Genomic DNA, 16,121 nt, shown 5'->3' with positions numbered 1-16,121 from the left:
TACAAATTTACAGATAGCTGCAGAGACAGGGATAGGTAAGTGTACAAATTTACAGATAGCTGCAGAGACAGGGTAGGTAAGTGTACAAATTTACAAATAGCTGCAGAGACAGGGTAGGTAAGTGTACAAATTTACAAATAGCTGCAGAGACAGGGTAGGTAAGTGTACAAATTTACAAATAGCTGCAGAGACAGGTAGGTAAGTGTACAAATTTACAAATAGCTGCAGAGACAGGGTAGGTAAGTGTACAAATTTACAAATAGCTGCAGAGACAGGGTAGGTAAGTGTACAAATTTACAAATAGCTGCAGAGACAGGGTAGGTAAGTGTACAAATTTACAAATAGCTGCAGAGACAGGTAGGTAAGTGTACAAATTTACAGATAGCTGCAGAGACAGGGTAAGGTAAGTGTACAAATTTACAGATATCTACAGAGACAGAGTAGGTAAGTGTACAAATTTACAGATATCTGCAGAGACAGGGTAGGTAAGTGTACAAATTTAAAAATAGCTGCAGAGACAGAGAAGGTAAGTGTACAAATTTACAGATAGCTGCAGAGACAGGGTAGGTAAGTGTACAAATTTACAGATAGCTGCAGAGACAGGTTAGGTAAGTGTACAAATTTACAGATATCTGCAGAGACAGGGTAGGTAAGTGTACAATTTACAAATATCTGCAGAGACAGGGTAGGTAAGTGTACAAATTTACAAATAGCTGCAGAGACAGGGTAGGTAAGTGTACAAATTTACAAATAGCTGCAGAGACAGGGTAGGTAAGTGTACAAATTTACAAATGGCAGCAGAGACAGGGGAGGGAAGTGTACAAATTTACAAATAGCTGTAGAGACCTGGTAGGTAAGTGTACAAATTTACAAATGGCTGCAGAGACACGGGAGGTAAGTGTACAAATTTACAAATAGCTGCAGAGACAGGGTAGGTAAGTGTACAAATTTACAGATAGCTGCAGAGACAGGGTAGGTAAGTGTACAAATTTACTGATAGCTGCAGAGACAGGGTAGGTAAGTGTACAAATTTACAAATAGCTGCAGAGACAGGGTAGGTAAGTGTACAAATTTACAAATGGCTGCAGAGACAGTGTATGTATGTGTATAAATTTACAGATAGCTGCAGAGACAGGGTAGGTAAGTGTACAAATTCTCAAATGGCTGCAGAGACAGGGTAGGTAAGTGTACAAATTTACAGATAACTACAGAGACAGGGTAGGTAAGTGTGCAAATTTACAAATACCTACAGAGACAGGGTAGGTAAGTGTACAAATTTACAAGTAGCTGCATAGACAGGGTAGGTAAGTGTACAAGATTTACAAATCGCTGCAGAGACAGGGTAGGTAAGTGTACAAATTTACAAATAGCTGCAGAGACAGGGTAGGTAAGTGTACAAATTTACAAATAGCTGCAGAGACAGGGGAGGTAAGTGTACAAATTTAAAAATAACTGCCGAGACAGGGTAGTTATGTGTACAAATTTCCAAATAGCTGCAGAGACAGAGTAGGTAAGTGTACAAATTTACAGATAGCTGCAGAGACAGGGTAGGTAAGTGTACAAATTTACAGATATCTACAGAGACAGGGTAGGTAAGTGTACAAATTTACAAATATATGCCGAGACAGGGTAGGTATGTGTACAAATTTACAAATAGCTGCAGAGACAGGGTAGGTAAGTGTACAAATTTACAAATAGCTGCAGAGAAAGAGGAGGTAAGTGTACAAATTTACAGATATCTACAGAGACAGGGTAGGTAAGTGTACAAATTTACAGATAGCTGCAGAGACAGGGTAGGTAAGTGTACAAATTTACAAATAGCTGCAGAGACAGGGTAGGTAAGTGTACAAATTTACAGATAGCTGCAGAGACAGGGTAAGGTAAGTGTACAAATTTACAGATAGCTGCAGAGACAGGGTAGGTAAGTGTACAAATTTACAAATAGCTGCAGAGACCAGATAGGTAAGTGTACAAATTTACAAATCGCTGCAGAGACAGGGAGGTAAGTGTACAAGTTTACAAATAGCTGCAGAGACAGAGTAGCTAAGTGTACAAATTTACAAATATCTGCCGAGACAGGGTAGGTATGTGTACAAATTTACAAATAGCTGCAGAGACAGGTAGGTAAGTGTACAAATTTACAGATAGCTGCAGAGACAGGGTAGGTAAGTGTACAAATTTACAGATAGCTTCAGAGACAGGGTAGGTAAGTGTACAAATTTACAGATAGCTGCAGAGACAGGGTAGGTAAGTGTACAAATTTACAGATAGCTGCAGAGACAGGGTAGGTAAGTGTACAAATTTAATAATAGCTGCAGAGACAGGGTAGGTAAGTGTACAAAATTACAGATAGTTTGCAGAGACAGGGTAAGTAAGTGTACAAATTTACAGATAGCTGCAGAGACAAGGTAAGTAAGTGTACAAATTTACAGATAGCTGCAGAGACAGGGTAGGTAAGTGTACACATTTAAACTTAGCTGCAGAGACAGGGGAGGCAAATGTAGAAATTTACAGATAGCTGCAGAGACAGGGTAGGTAAGTGTACAAATTTACAGATAGCTGCAGAGACAGGGAGGTAAGGGTACAAATTTACAAATAGCTGCAGAGACAGGGTAGGTAAGTGTACAAATTTACAAATAGCTGCAGAGACAGGGTAGGTAAGTGTACAAATTTACAAATAGCTGCAGAGACAGGGTAGGTAAGTGTACAAATTTACAAATAGCTGCAGAGACAGGGTAGGTAAGTGTACAAATTTACAAATAGCTGCAGAGACAGGGTAGGTAAGTGTACAAATTTACAAATAGCTGCAGAGACAGGGTAGGTAAGTGTACAAATTTACAAATAGCTGCAGAGACAGGGTAGGTAAGTGTACAAATTTACAAATAGCTGCAGAGACAGGGTAGGTAAGTGTACAATTTTACAAATAGCTGCAGAGACAGGGGTAGGTAAGTGTACAAATTTACAATAGCTGCAGAGACCTGGTAGGTATGTGTACAAATTTACAAATATCTGCAGAGACAGGTAGGTAAGTGTACAAATTTACAAATAGCTGCAGAGACAGGGTAGGTACGTGTCCAAATTTACAAATAGCTGCAGAGACAGGGTAGGTAAGTGTACAAATTTACAAATAGCTGCAGAGACAGGTAGGAGGTAAGTGTACAAATTTACAGATATCTGCAGAGACAGGGTAGGTAATTGTACAAATTTACAAATAGCTGCAGAGACAGGTAGGTAAGTGTACAAATTTACAGATAGCTGCTGAGACAGGGTAGGTAGGTGTACAAATTTACAAATAGCTGCAGAGACAGGGTAGGTAAGTGTACAAATTTACAGATAGCTGCAGAGACAGGTAGGTAAGTGTACAAATTTACAAATAGCTCAGAGACAGGGTAGGTAAGTGTACAAATGTACAGATAGCTCAGAGACAGGGTATGTACGTGTACAAATTTACAATAGCTGCAGAGACAGGGTATGTAAGTGTACAAATTACAAATAGCTGCAGAGACAGGTAGGTAAGTTGTACAAATTTACGAAATAGCGCAGAGACAGGGAGGTAAGGTGTTCAAATTTACAAATAGCTGCAGAGACACGGGAAGGTAAGTGTACAAATTTACAAATAGCTGCAGAGACAGGGTAGGTAATTGTACAAATTTACAGATAGCTGCAGAGACAGGGTAGTTAGTGTCAAATTTACAATAGCTGCAGAGACAGGGTAGGTAAGTGTACAAATTTACAAATAGCTGCAGAGACAGGGGAGGTAAGTGTACAAATTTAAAAATAACTGCAGAGACAGGGTAGTTATGTGTACAAATTTCCAAATAGCTGCAGAGACAGAGTAGGTAAGTGTACAAATTTACAGATAGCTGCAGAGACAGGGTAGGTAGGTGTACAAATTTACAGATAGCTGCAGAGACAGTGTAGGTAAGTGTACAAATTTACTGATAGCTGCAGAGACAGGGTAGGTAAGTGTACAAATTTACAAATAGCTGCAGAGACAGGGTAGGTAAGTGTACAAATTTACAAATAGCTGCAGAGACAGGGTAGGTAAGTGTACAAATTTACAATAGCTGCAGAGACAGGGTAGGTAAGTGTACAAATTTACAAATAGCTGCAGAGACAGGGTAGGTAAGTGTACAAATTTACAAATAGCTGCAGAGACAGGGTAGGTAAGTGTACAAATTTACAGATAGCTGCAGAGACAGGTAGGTAAGTGTACAAATTTACAGATAGCTGCAGAGACAGGGTAGGTAAGTGTACAAATTTACAAATAGCTGCAGAGACAGGGTAGGTAAGTGTACAAATTTACAGATAGCTGCAGAGACAGGGTAGGTAAGTGTACAAATTTACAGATAGCTGCAGAGACAGGGTAGGTAAGTGTACAAATTTACAGATAGCTGCAGAGACAGGGTAGGTAAGTGTACAAATTTACAAATACTCTGCAGAGACACGGTAGGTAAGTGACAAATTTTACAAATAGCTGCAGAGACAGGATAGGTAAGTGTACAAATTTACAAATTGCAAGAGAGACAGGGTAGGTAAGTGTACAAATTTACAGATAGCTGCAGAGACAGGGTAGTAAGTGTACAAAATTTACAAATAGCTGCAGAGACAGGGTAGGTAAGTGTACAAAGTTACAAATGCTTGAGAGACAGTATAGGTAAGTGTACAAATTTACAGATAGCTGCAGAGACAGGGTAGGGTAAGTGTACAAAGTTTACAGATAGCTGCAGAGACAGGGTAGGTAAGTGTACAAATTTACAAATATCTGAGAGACAGGGTAGGTATGTGTACAATTTTACAAATAGCTAGCAGAGACAGGGTAGGTAAGTGTACAGATTTACAGATCTCGTGCTGAGACAGGCTAGGTAAGTGTACAAATTTACAAATAGCTGCAGAGACAGGTTAGCTAAATGTACAAATTTACAGATATCTGCAGAGACAGGGTAGGTAAGTGTGCAAATTTACAAATAGCTGCAGAGACAGGGTAGGTAAGTGTACAAGTTTCCAAATCGCTGCAGAGACAGGTAGGTAAGTGTACAAATTTACAGATAGCTGCAGAGACAGGGTAGGTAAGTGTACAAGTTTACAAATAGCTGCAGAGACAGGGTAGCTAAGTGTACAAATTTACAAATATCTGCCGAGACAGGGTAGGTATGTGTAAAAATTTACAAATAGCTGCAGAGACAGGGTAGGTAAGTGTACAAATTTACAGATAGCTGCAGAGACAGGGTAGGTAAGTGTACAAATTTACAAATAGCTGCAGAGACAGGGTAGTAAGTGTACAAATTTACAGATATCTACAGAGACAGGGGTAGGTAAGTGTACAATTTACATATATCTGCAGAGACAGGGTAGGTAAGTGTACAGATTTACAAATATCTGCAGAGACAGGGTAGGTAAGTGTACAAATTTACAAATAGCTGCAGAGACAGGGTAGGTAAGTGTACATATTTACAAATAGCTGCAGAGACAGGGTAGCTAAGTGTACAAATTTACAGAATATCTGCCGAGACAGGGTAGGTATGTGTACAAATTTACAAATAGCTGCAGAGACAGGGTAGGTAAGTGTACAAATTTACAAATAGCTGCAGAGACAGGGTAGGTAAGTGTACAAATTTACAGATAGCTGCAGAGACAGGGTAGGTAAGTGTACAAATTTACAGATAGCTGCAGAGACAGGGTAGGTAAGTGTACAAATTTACAGATAGCTGCAGAGACAGGTAGGTAAGTGTACAAATTTACAGATAGCTGCAGAGACAGGGTAGGTAAGTGTACAAAATTACAGATAGCTGCAGAGACAGGGTAGTAAGTGTACAAATTTACAGATAGCTGCAGAGACAGGGTAGGTAAGTGTACAAATTTACAGATAGCTGCAGAGACAGGGTAGGTAAGTGTACAAATTTACAGATAGCTGCAGAGACAGGGTAGGCTAAGTGTACAAATTTACAAATAGCTGCAGAGACAGGGTAGGTAAGTGTACAAATTTACAGATAGCTGCAGAGACAGGGTAGGTAAGTGTACAAATTTACAAATAGCTGCAGAGACAGGGTAGGTAAGTGTACAAATTTACAAATAGCTGCAGAGACAGGGTAGGTAAGTGTACAAATTTACAAATAGCTGCAGAGACAGGGTAGGTAAGTGTACAAATTTACAAATAGCTGCAGAGACAGGGTAGGTAAGTGTACAAATTACAAATAGCTGCAGAGACAGGGTAGGTAAGTGTACAAATTTACAGATAGCTGCAGAGACAGGGTAGGTAAGTGTACAAATTTACAGATAGCTGCAGAGACAGGGAGGTAAGTGTACAAATTTACAGATAGCTGCAGAGACAGGGTAGGTAAGTGTACAAATTTACAGATAGCTGCAGAGACAGGGTAGGTAAGTGTACAAATTTACAGATAGCTGCAGAGACAGGGTAGGTAAGTGTACAAATTTACAGATAGCTGCAGAGACAGGGTAGGTAAGTGTACAAATTTACAATAGCTGCAGAGACCAGGGTAGGTAAGTGTACAAATTTACAAATAGCTGCAGAGACAGGGTAGGTAAGTGTAGCAATTTACAGATAGCTGCAGAGACAGGGTAGGTAAGTGTACAAATTTACAGATAGCTGCAGAGACAGGGTAGGTAAGTGTAGAAATTTACAAATCACTGCTGAGACAGGGTAGGAAAGTGTACAAATTTACAAATAGCTGCAGAGACAGGGTAGGTAAGTGTACAAATTTATAGATAGCTGCAGAGACAGGGGAGGTAAGTGTACAAATTTACAAATGGCTGCAGAGACAGGGTAGGTAAGTGTACAAATTTACAGATAGTTGCAGAGACAGGTTAGGTAAGTGTACAAATTTACAGATAGCTGCAGAGACAGGGTAGGTAAGTGTACAAATTTACAGATAGCTGCAGAGACAGGGTAGGTAAGTGTACAAATTTACAGATAGCTGCAGAGACAGGGTAGGTAAGTGTACAAATTTACAGATAGCTGCAGAGACAGGGTAGGTAAGTGTACAAATTTACAAATAGCTGCAGAGACAGGGTAGGTAAGTGTACAAATTTACAAATAGCTGCAGAGACAGGGTAGTAAGTGTACAAATTTACAAATAGCTGCAGAGACAGGGTAGGTAAGTGTACAAATTTACAAATAGCTGCAGAGACAGGTAGGTAAGTGTACAAATTTACAAATAGCTGCAGAGACAGGGTAGGTAAGTGTACAAATTTACAAATAGCTGCAGAGACAGGGTAGGTAAGTGTACAAATTTACAAATAGCTGCAGAGACAGGGTAGGTAAGTGTACAATTTACAAATAGCTGCAGAGACAGGGTAGGTAAGTGTACAAATTTACAGATAGCTGCAGAGACAGGGTAGGTAAGTGTACAAATTTACAATAGCTGCAGAGACAGGGTAGGTAAGTGTACAAATTTACAATAGCTGCAGAGACAGGGTAGGTATGTGTAAAAATTTACAATAGCTGCAGAGTCAGTGTAGGTAAGTGTACAAATTTACAGATATGTGCAGAGACAGGGTAGGTAAGTGTACAAATTTACGAATATCTACAGAGACAGGTTAGGTAAGTGTACAAAATTACAGATATCTACAGAGACAGGGTAGTTAATTGTACAGATTTACATATATCTACAGAGACAGGGTAGGTAAGTGTACAGATTTACAAATCACTGCAGAGACAGGGTAGGTAAGTGATCAATTTTACAGATAGGTGCAGAGACAGGGTAGGTAAGTGTACAAATTTACAGACAGCTGCAGAGACAGGGGAGGTAAGTGTACAAGTTTACAAATATCTGCCGAGACAGGGTAGGTAAGTGTACATATTTATAAATATCTGCAGAGACAGAATAGGTCAGTGTACAAATTTACAAATAGCTACAGAGACAGGGTAGGTAAGTGTACATATTTACAAATAGCTGCAGAGACAGGGTAGCTAAGTGTACAAATTTACAAATATCTGCCGAGACAGGGTAGGTATGTGTACAAATTTACAAATAGCTGCAGAGACAGGGTAGGTATGTGTACAAATTTACAAATAGCTGCAGAGACAGGGTAGGTAAGTGTACAAATTTACAGATAGCTGCAGAGACAGGGTAGGTTAATGTACATATTTACAGATAGCTGCAGAGACAGGGTAGGTAAGTGTACAAATTTACAGATAGCTGCAGAGACAGGGTGGGTAAGTGTACAAATTTACAAATAGCTGCAGAGACAGGGTAGGTGTGTGTACAAAATTACAGATAGCTGCAGAGACAGGGTAAGTCAGTGCACAAATTTACAGATAGATGCAGAGACACGGTAGGTAAGTGTACAAATTTACAGATAGCTGCAGAGACAGGGGAGGTAAGTGTAGAAATTTATAGATAGCTGCAGAGACAGGGTAGCTAAGTGTACAAATTTACAAATAACTGCAGAGACAGGGAAGGTAAGTGTAGAAATTTACAAATAGCTGCAGAGACAGGGTAGTTAAGTGTACAAATTTACAAATCGCTGCAGAGACTGGGTAGGTAAGTGTAAAAATTTACAGATATCTACAGAGACAGGGTAGATAAGGGTACAAATTTACAAATAGCTGCAGAGTCAGGGTAGGTAAGTGTACAAATTTACAGATAGCTGCAGAGACAGGGTAGGTAAGTGTACAGATTTACAGATAGCTGCAGAGACAGGGGAGGTAAGTTTACAAATTATCAGATATCTACAGAGACAGGATAGGCATGTGCACAAATTTATAAATGGCTGCAGAGACAGGGTAGGTAAGTGTACAAATTTACAAATAGCTACAGAGACAGGTTAGTTAATTGTACAAATTTACAAGTAGCTGCATAGACAGTGTAGGTAAGTGTACAAATTTCTAAACAGCTGCAGAGACACGGTAGGTAAGTGAACAAATTTCAAAAAGCTGCAGAGACAGAACAGGTAAGTGTACAAATTTACACATAGCTGCAGAGACAGAGTAGGTAAGTGTAGAAATTTACAGATAGCTGCAGAGACAGGGTAGGTAAGTGTAATAATTTACAACTAGCTGCAGAGATAGGGTAGGTAAGTGTACAAATTTACAAATGGCTGCAGAGACTGTGTAGGTAAGTGTACAAATTTACAGATAACTGCAGAGACAGGGTAGGTAAGTGTACAAATTTACAGATAGCTGCAGAGACAGGGTAGGTAAGTGTACAAATTTACAAATGGCTGGAGAGACAGGGTAGGTAAGTGTACAAATTTACAAATGGCTGGAGAGACAGTGTAGGTAAGTGTACAAATTTACAGATAGCTGCAGAGACAGGGTAGGTAAGTGTACAAATTTAAAAATGCCTGGAGAGACAGTATAGGTAAGTGTACAAATTTACAGATAGCTGCAGAGACAGGGTAGGTATGTGTACAAATTTACAGATAGATACAGAGACAGGGTAGGTAAGTGTACAAAATTACAGATATCTACAGAGACAGGCTAGGTAATTGTACAGTTTTACAGATATCTACAGAGACAGGGTAGGTAAGTGTACAGATTTACAAATCACTGCAGAGACAGGGTAGGTAAGTGATCAAATTTACAAATAGCTGCAGAGAGAGGGTAGGTAAGTGTACAAATTTACAGATAGCTGAAGGGACATGGTAGGTAAGTGTACACATTTACAGATATCTGCTGAGACAGGGTAGGTAAGTGTACAAATTTACAAATATCTGCAGAGTCAGGGTAGGTAAGTGTACATATTTACAAATAGCTGCAGAGACAGGATAGGTCAGTGTTCAAATTTACAAATAGCAACAGAGACAGGCTAGGTAAGTGTACAAATTTACAGATAGCTGCAGAGACAGGGTAGTTAAGTGTACAAATTTACAAATCGCTGCAGAGACAGGGTAGGTAAGTGTACAAGTTTACAAATAGCTGCAGAGACAGATAGGTCAGTGTACAAATTTACAGATAGCTGCAGAGACAGGGTAGGTAAGTGTACAAGTTTACAAATAGCTGCAGAGACAGGGTAGCTAAGTGTACAAATTTACAAATATCTGCCGAGACAGGGTAGGTATGTGTAAAAATTTACAAATAGCTGCAGAGTCAGGGTAGGTAAGTGTACAAATTTACAGATATGTGCAGAGACAGGGTAGGTAAGTGTACAAATTTACGAATATCTACAGAGACAGGTTAGGTAAGTGTACAAAATTACAGATATCTACAGAGACAGGGGAGTTAATTGTACAGATTTACATATATCTACAGAGACAGGGTAGGTAAGTGTACAGATTTACAAATCACTGCAGAGACAGGGTAGGTAAGTGATCAATTTTACAGATAGGTGCAGAGACAGGGTAGGTAAGTGTACAAATTTACAGACAGCTGCAGAGACAGGGGAGGTAAGTGTACAAGTTTACAAATATCTGCCGAGACAGGGTAGGTAAGTGTACATATTTATAAATATCTGCAGAGACAGAATAGGTCAGTGTACAAATTTACAAATAGCTACAGAGACAGGGTAGGTAAGTGTACATATTTACAAATAGCTGCAGAGACAGGGTAGCTAAGTGTACAAATTTACAAATATCTGCCGAGACAGGGTAGGTATGTGTACAAATTTACAAATAGCTGCAGAGACAGGGTAGGTATGTGTACAAATTTACAAATAGCTGCAGAGACAGGGTAGGTAAGTGTACAAATTTACAGATAGCTGCAGAGACAGGGTAGGTTAATGTACATATTTACAGATAGCTGCAGAGACAGGGTAGGTAAGTGTACAAATTTACAGATAGCTGCAGAGACAGGGTGGGTAAGTGTACAAATTTACAAATAGCTGCAGAGACAGGGTAGGTGTGTGTACAAAATTACAGATAGCTGCAGAGACAGGGTAAGTCAGTGCACAAATTTACAGATAGATGCAGAGACACGGTAGGTAAGTGTACAAATTTACAGATAGCTGCAGAGACAGGGGAGGTAAGTGTAGAAATTTATAGATAGCTGCAGAGACAGGGTAGCTAAGTGTACAAATTTACAAATAACTGCAGAGACAGGGAAGGTAAGTGTAGAAATTTACAAATAGCTGCAGAGACAGGGTAGTTAAGTGTACAAATTTACAAATCGCTGCAGAGACTGGGTAGGTAAGTGTAAAAATTTACAGATATCTACAGAGACAGGGTAGATAAGGGTACAAATTTACAAATAGCTGCAGAGTCAGGGTAGGTAAGTGTACAAATTTACAGATAGCTGCAGAGACAGGGTAGGTAAGTGTACAGATTTACAGATAGCTGCAGAGACAGGGGAGGTAAGTTTACAAATTATCAGATATCTACAGAGACAGGATAGGCATGTGCACAAATTTATAAATGGCTGCAGAGACAGGGTAGGTAAGTGTACAAATTTACAAATAGCTACAGAGACAGGTTAGTTAATTGTACAAATTTACAAGTAGCTGCATAGACAGTGTAGGTAAGTGTACAAATTTCTAAACAGCTGCAGAGACACGGTAGGTAAGTGAACAAATTTCAAAAAGCTGCAGAGACAGAACAGGTAAGTGTACAAATTTACACATAGCTGCAGAGACAGAGTAGGTAAGTGTAGAAATTTACAGATAGCTGCAGAGACAGGGTAGGTAAGTGTAATAATTTACAACTAGCTGCAGAGATAGGGTAGGTAAGTGTACAAATTTACAAATGGCTGCAGAGACTGTGTAGGTAAGTGTACAAATTTACAGATAACTGCAGAGACAGGGTAGGTAAGTGTACAAATTTACAGATAGCTGCAGAGACAGGGTAGGTAAGTGTACAAATTTACAAATGGCTGGAGAGACAGGGTAGGTAAGTGTACAAATTTACAAATGGCTGGAGAGACAGTGTAGGTAAGTGTACAAATTTACAGATAGCTGCAGAGACAGGGTAGGTAAGTGTACAAATTTAAAAATGCCTGGAGAGACAGTATAGGTAAGTGTACAAATTTACAGATAGCTGCAGAGACAGGGTAGGTATGTGTACAAATTTACAGATAGATACAGAGACAGGGTAGGTAAGTGTACAAAATTACAGATATCTACAGAGACAGGCTAGGTAATTGTACAGTTTTACAGATATCTACAGAGACAGGGTAGGTAAGTGTACAGATTTACAAATCACTGCAGAGACAGGGTAGGTAAGTGATCAAATTTACAAATAGCTGCAGAGAGAGGGTAGGTAAGTGTACAAATTTACAGATAGCTGCAGAGACAGGGTAGGTAAGTGTACAAATTTACAGATAGCTGCAGAGACAGGGGAGGTAAGTGTACAAATTTACAAATATCTGCCGAGACAGGGTAGGTATGTGTACAAATTTACAAATAGCTGCAGAGACGGGGTAGGTAAGTGTACAAATTTACAAATAGCTGCAGAGACAGTGTAGGTAAGTGTACAAATTTACAAAAGCTTCAGAGACAGGGTAGTTAAGTGTACAAAATTACAAATCGCTGCAGAGACAAGGTAGATATTTTACAAATTTACAGATATCTACAGAGACAGGGTAGGTAAGTGTACAAATTTACAGATATCTGCAGAGACAGGGTAGGTAAGTGTACAAAGTTACAAATATCTGCAGAGTCAGGGTAGGTAAGTGTACAAATTTACAGATATCTGCAGAGACAGGGTAGGTAAGTGTACATATTTACAAATAGCTGCAGAGACAGGATAGGTAAGTGTACAAATTTACAAATAGCTACAGAGACAGGGTAGGTAAGTGTACAAATTTACAGATAGCTGCAGAGACAGGGTAGTTAAGTGTACAAATTTACAAATCGCTGCAGAGACAGGGTAGGTAAGTGTACAAGTTTACAAATAGCTGCAGAGACAGATAGGTAAGTGTACAAATTTACAAATCGCTGCAGAGACAGGGTAGGTAAGTGTACAAGTTTACAAATAGCTGCAGAGACAGAGTAGCTAAGTGTACAAATTTACAAATATCTGCCGAGACAGGGTAGGTATGTGTACAAATTTACAAATAGCTGCAGAGACAGGGTAGGTAAGTGTACAAATTTACAGATAGCTGCAGAGACAGGGTAGGTAAGTGTACAAATTTACAGATAGCTTCAGAGACAGGGTAGGTAAGTGTACAAATTTACAGATAGCTGCAGAGACAGGGTAGGTAAGTGTACAAATTTACAGATAGCTGCAGAGACAGGGTAGGTAAGTGTACAAATTTAATAATAGCTGCAGAGACAGGGTAGGTAAGTGTACAAAATTACAGATAGTTGCAGAGACAGGGTAAGTAAGTGTACAAATTTACAGATAGCTGCAGAGACAAGGTAGGTAAGTGTACAAATTTACAGATAGCTGCAGAGACAGGGGAGGTAAGTGTAGAAATTTACAGATAGCTGCAGAGACAGGGGAGGTAAGTGTACAAATTTACAGATAGCTGCAGAGACAGGGTAGGTAAGTGTACAGATTTACAGATAGCTGCAGAGACAGGGGAGGTAAGGGTACAAATTTACAAATATCTGCCGAGACAGGGTAGGTATGTGTACAAATTTACAAATTGCTGCAGAGACAGGGTAGCTAAGTGTACAAATTTACAAATAGCTGCAGAGACAGGCAAGGTTAGTGTAGAAATTTACAAATCACTGCTGAGACAGGGTAGGAAAGTGTACAAATTTACAAATAGCTGCAGAGACAGGGTAGGTAAGTGTACAAATTTACAGATAGTTGCAGAGACAGGTTAGGTAAGTGTACAAATTTATAGATAGCTGCAGAGACAGGGGAGGTAAGTGTACAAATTTACAAATATCTGCCGAGACAGGGTAGGTAAGTGTACAAATTTACAAACAGCTGCAGAGGCAGGGTAGGTAAGTGTACAAATTTACAAATACCTTCAGAGACAGGGTAGTTAAGTGTACAAAATTACAAATCGCTGCAGAGACAAAGTAGGTAAGTATACAAATTTACAGACATCTACAGAGACAGGGTAGGTAAGTGTACAAATTTACAGATAGCTGAAGGGACATGGTAGGTAAGTGTACACATTTACAGATATCTGCTGAGACAGGGTAGGTAAGTGTACAAATTTACAAATATCTGCAGAGTCAGGGTAGGTAAGTGTACATATTTACAAATAGCTGCAGAGACAGGATAGGTCAGTGTTCAAATTTACAAATAGCAACAGAGACAGGGTAGGTAAGTGTACAAATTTACAGATAGCTGCAGAGACAGGGTAGTTAAGTGTACAAATTTACAAATCGCTGCAGAGACAGGGTAGGTAAGTGTACAAGTTTACAAATAGCTGCAGAGACAGATAGGTCAGTGTACAAATTTACAGATAGCTGCAGAGACAGGGTAGGTAAGTGTACAAGTTTACAAATAGCTGCAGAGACAGGGTAGCTAAGTGTACAAATTTACAAATATCTGCCGAGACAGGGTAGGTATGTGTAAAAATTTACAAATAGCTGCAGAGACGGGGTAGGTAAGTGTACAAATTTACAGATAGCTGCAGAGACAGGGTAGGTAAGTGTACAAATTTACAGATAGCTGCAGAGACAGGGTAGGTAATTGTACAAATTTACAGATAGCTGCAGAGTCAGGGTAGGTAAGTGTACAAATTTACAGATAGCTGCAGAGACAGGGTAGCTAAGTGTACAAATTTACAAATAACTGCAGAGACAGGGAAGGTAAGTGTAGAAATTTACAAATAGCTGCAGAGACAGGGTAGATAAGTGTACAAATTTACAAATCGCTGCAGAGACAGGGTAGGTAAGTGTACAAATTTACAGATATCTACAGAGACAGGTTAGATAAGGGTACAAATTTACAAATAGCTGCAGAGTCAGGGTAGGTAAGTGTACAAATTTACAGATATGTGCAGAGACAGGGTAGGTAAGTGTACAAATTTACGAATATCTACAGAGACAGGTTAGGTAAGTGTACAAAATTACAGATATCTACAGAGACAGGGTAGTTAATTGTACAGATTTACATATATCTACAGAGACAGGGTAGGTAAGTGTACAGATTTACAAATCACTGCAGAGACAGGGTAGGTAAGTGATCAATTTTACAGATAGGTGCAGAGACAGGGTAGGTAAGTGTACAAATTTACAGACAGCTGCAGAGACAGGGGAGGTAAGTGTACAAGTTTACAAATATCTGCCGAGACAGGGTAGGTAAGTGTACATATTTATAAATATCTGCAGAGACAGAATAGGTCAGTGTACAAATTTACAAATAGCTACAGAGACAGGGTAGGTAAGTGTACAAATTTACAGATAGCTGCAGAGACAGGGTAGTTAAGTTTACAAAGTTACAAATCGCTGCAGAGACACGGTAGGTAAGTGTACAAGTTTACAAATAGCTGCAGAGACAGAGTAGGTAAGTGTACAAATTTACAAATCGCTGCAGAGACAGGGTAGGTAAGTGTACAAGTTTACAAATAGCTGCAGAGACAGGGTAGCTAAGTGTACAAATTTACAAATAGCTGCAGAGGCAGGGTAGGTAAGTGTACAAATTTACAAATAGCTGCAGAGACAGGGTAGTTAAGTGTACAAAATTACAAATCGCTGCAGAGACAAAGTAGGTAAGTATACAAATTTACAGATATCTACAGAGACAGGGTAGGTAAGTGTACAAATTTACAGATAGCTGAAGGGACATGGTAGGTTAGTGTACCAATTTACAGATATCTGCAGAGACAGGGAAGGTAAGTGTACAAATTTACAAATATCTGCAGAGTCAGGGTAGGTAAGTGTACATATTTACAAATAGCTGCAGAGACAGGATAGGTCAGTGTACAAATTTACAAATAGCTACAGAGACAGGGTAGGTAAGTGTACAAATTTACAGATAGCTGCAGAGACAGGGTAGTTAAGTGTACAAATTTACAAATCGCTGCAGAGACAGGGTAGGTATGTGTACAAGTTTACAAATAGCTGCAGAGACAGATAGGAAAGTGTACAAATTTACAAATCGCTGCAGAGACAGGGTAGGTAAGTGTACAAGTTTACAAATAGCTGCAGAGACAGGATAGCTAAGTGTACAAATTTACAAATATCTGCCGAGACAGGGTAGGTATGTGTACAAATTTACAAATAGCTGCAGAGACGGGGTAGGTAAGTGTACAAATATACAGATAGCTGCAGAGACAGGGTAGGTAAGTGTACAAATTTACAGATATCTGCAGAGACAGGGTA

The sequence above is a fragment of the Carcharodon carcharias genome, chromosome 11 (genome assembly GCF_017639515.1).
Source record: "Carcharodon carcharias isolate sCarCar2 chromosome 11, sCarCar2.pri, whole genome shotgun sequence".
Taxonomy (NCBI): domain Eukaryota; kingdom Metazoa; phylum Chordata; class Chondrichthyes; order Lamniformes; family Lamnidae; genus Carcharodon; species Carcharodon carcharias.
The sequence above is the reverse complement of the archived record's forward strand: the minus strand, read 5'-3'. Positions refer to the sequence as shown.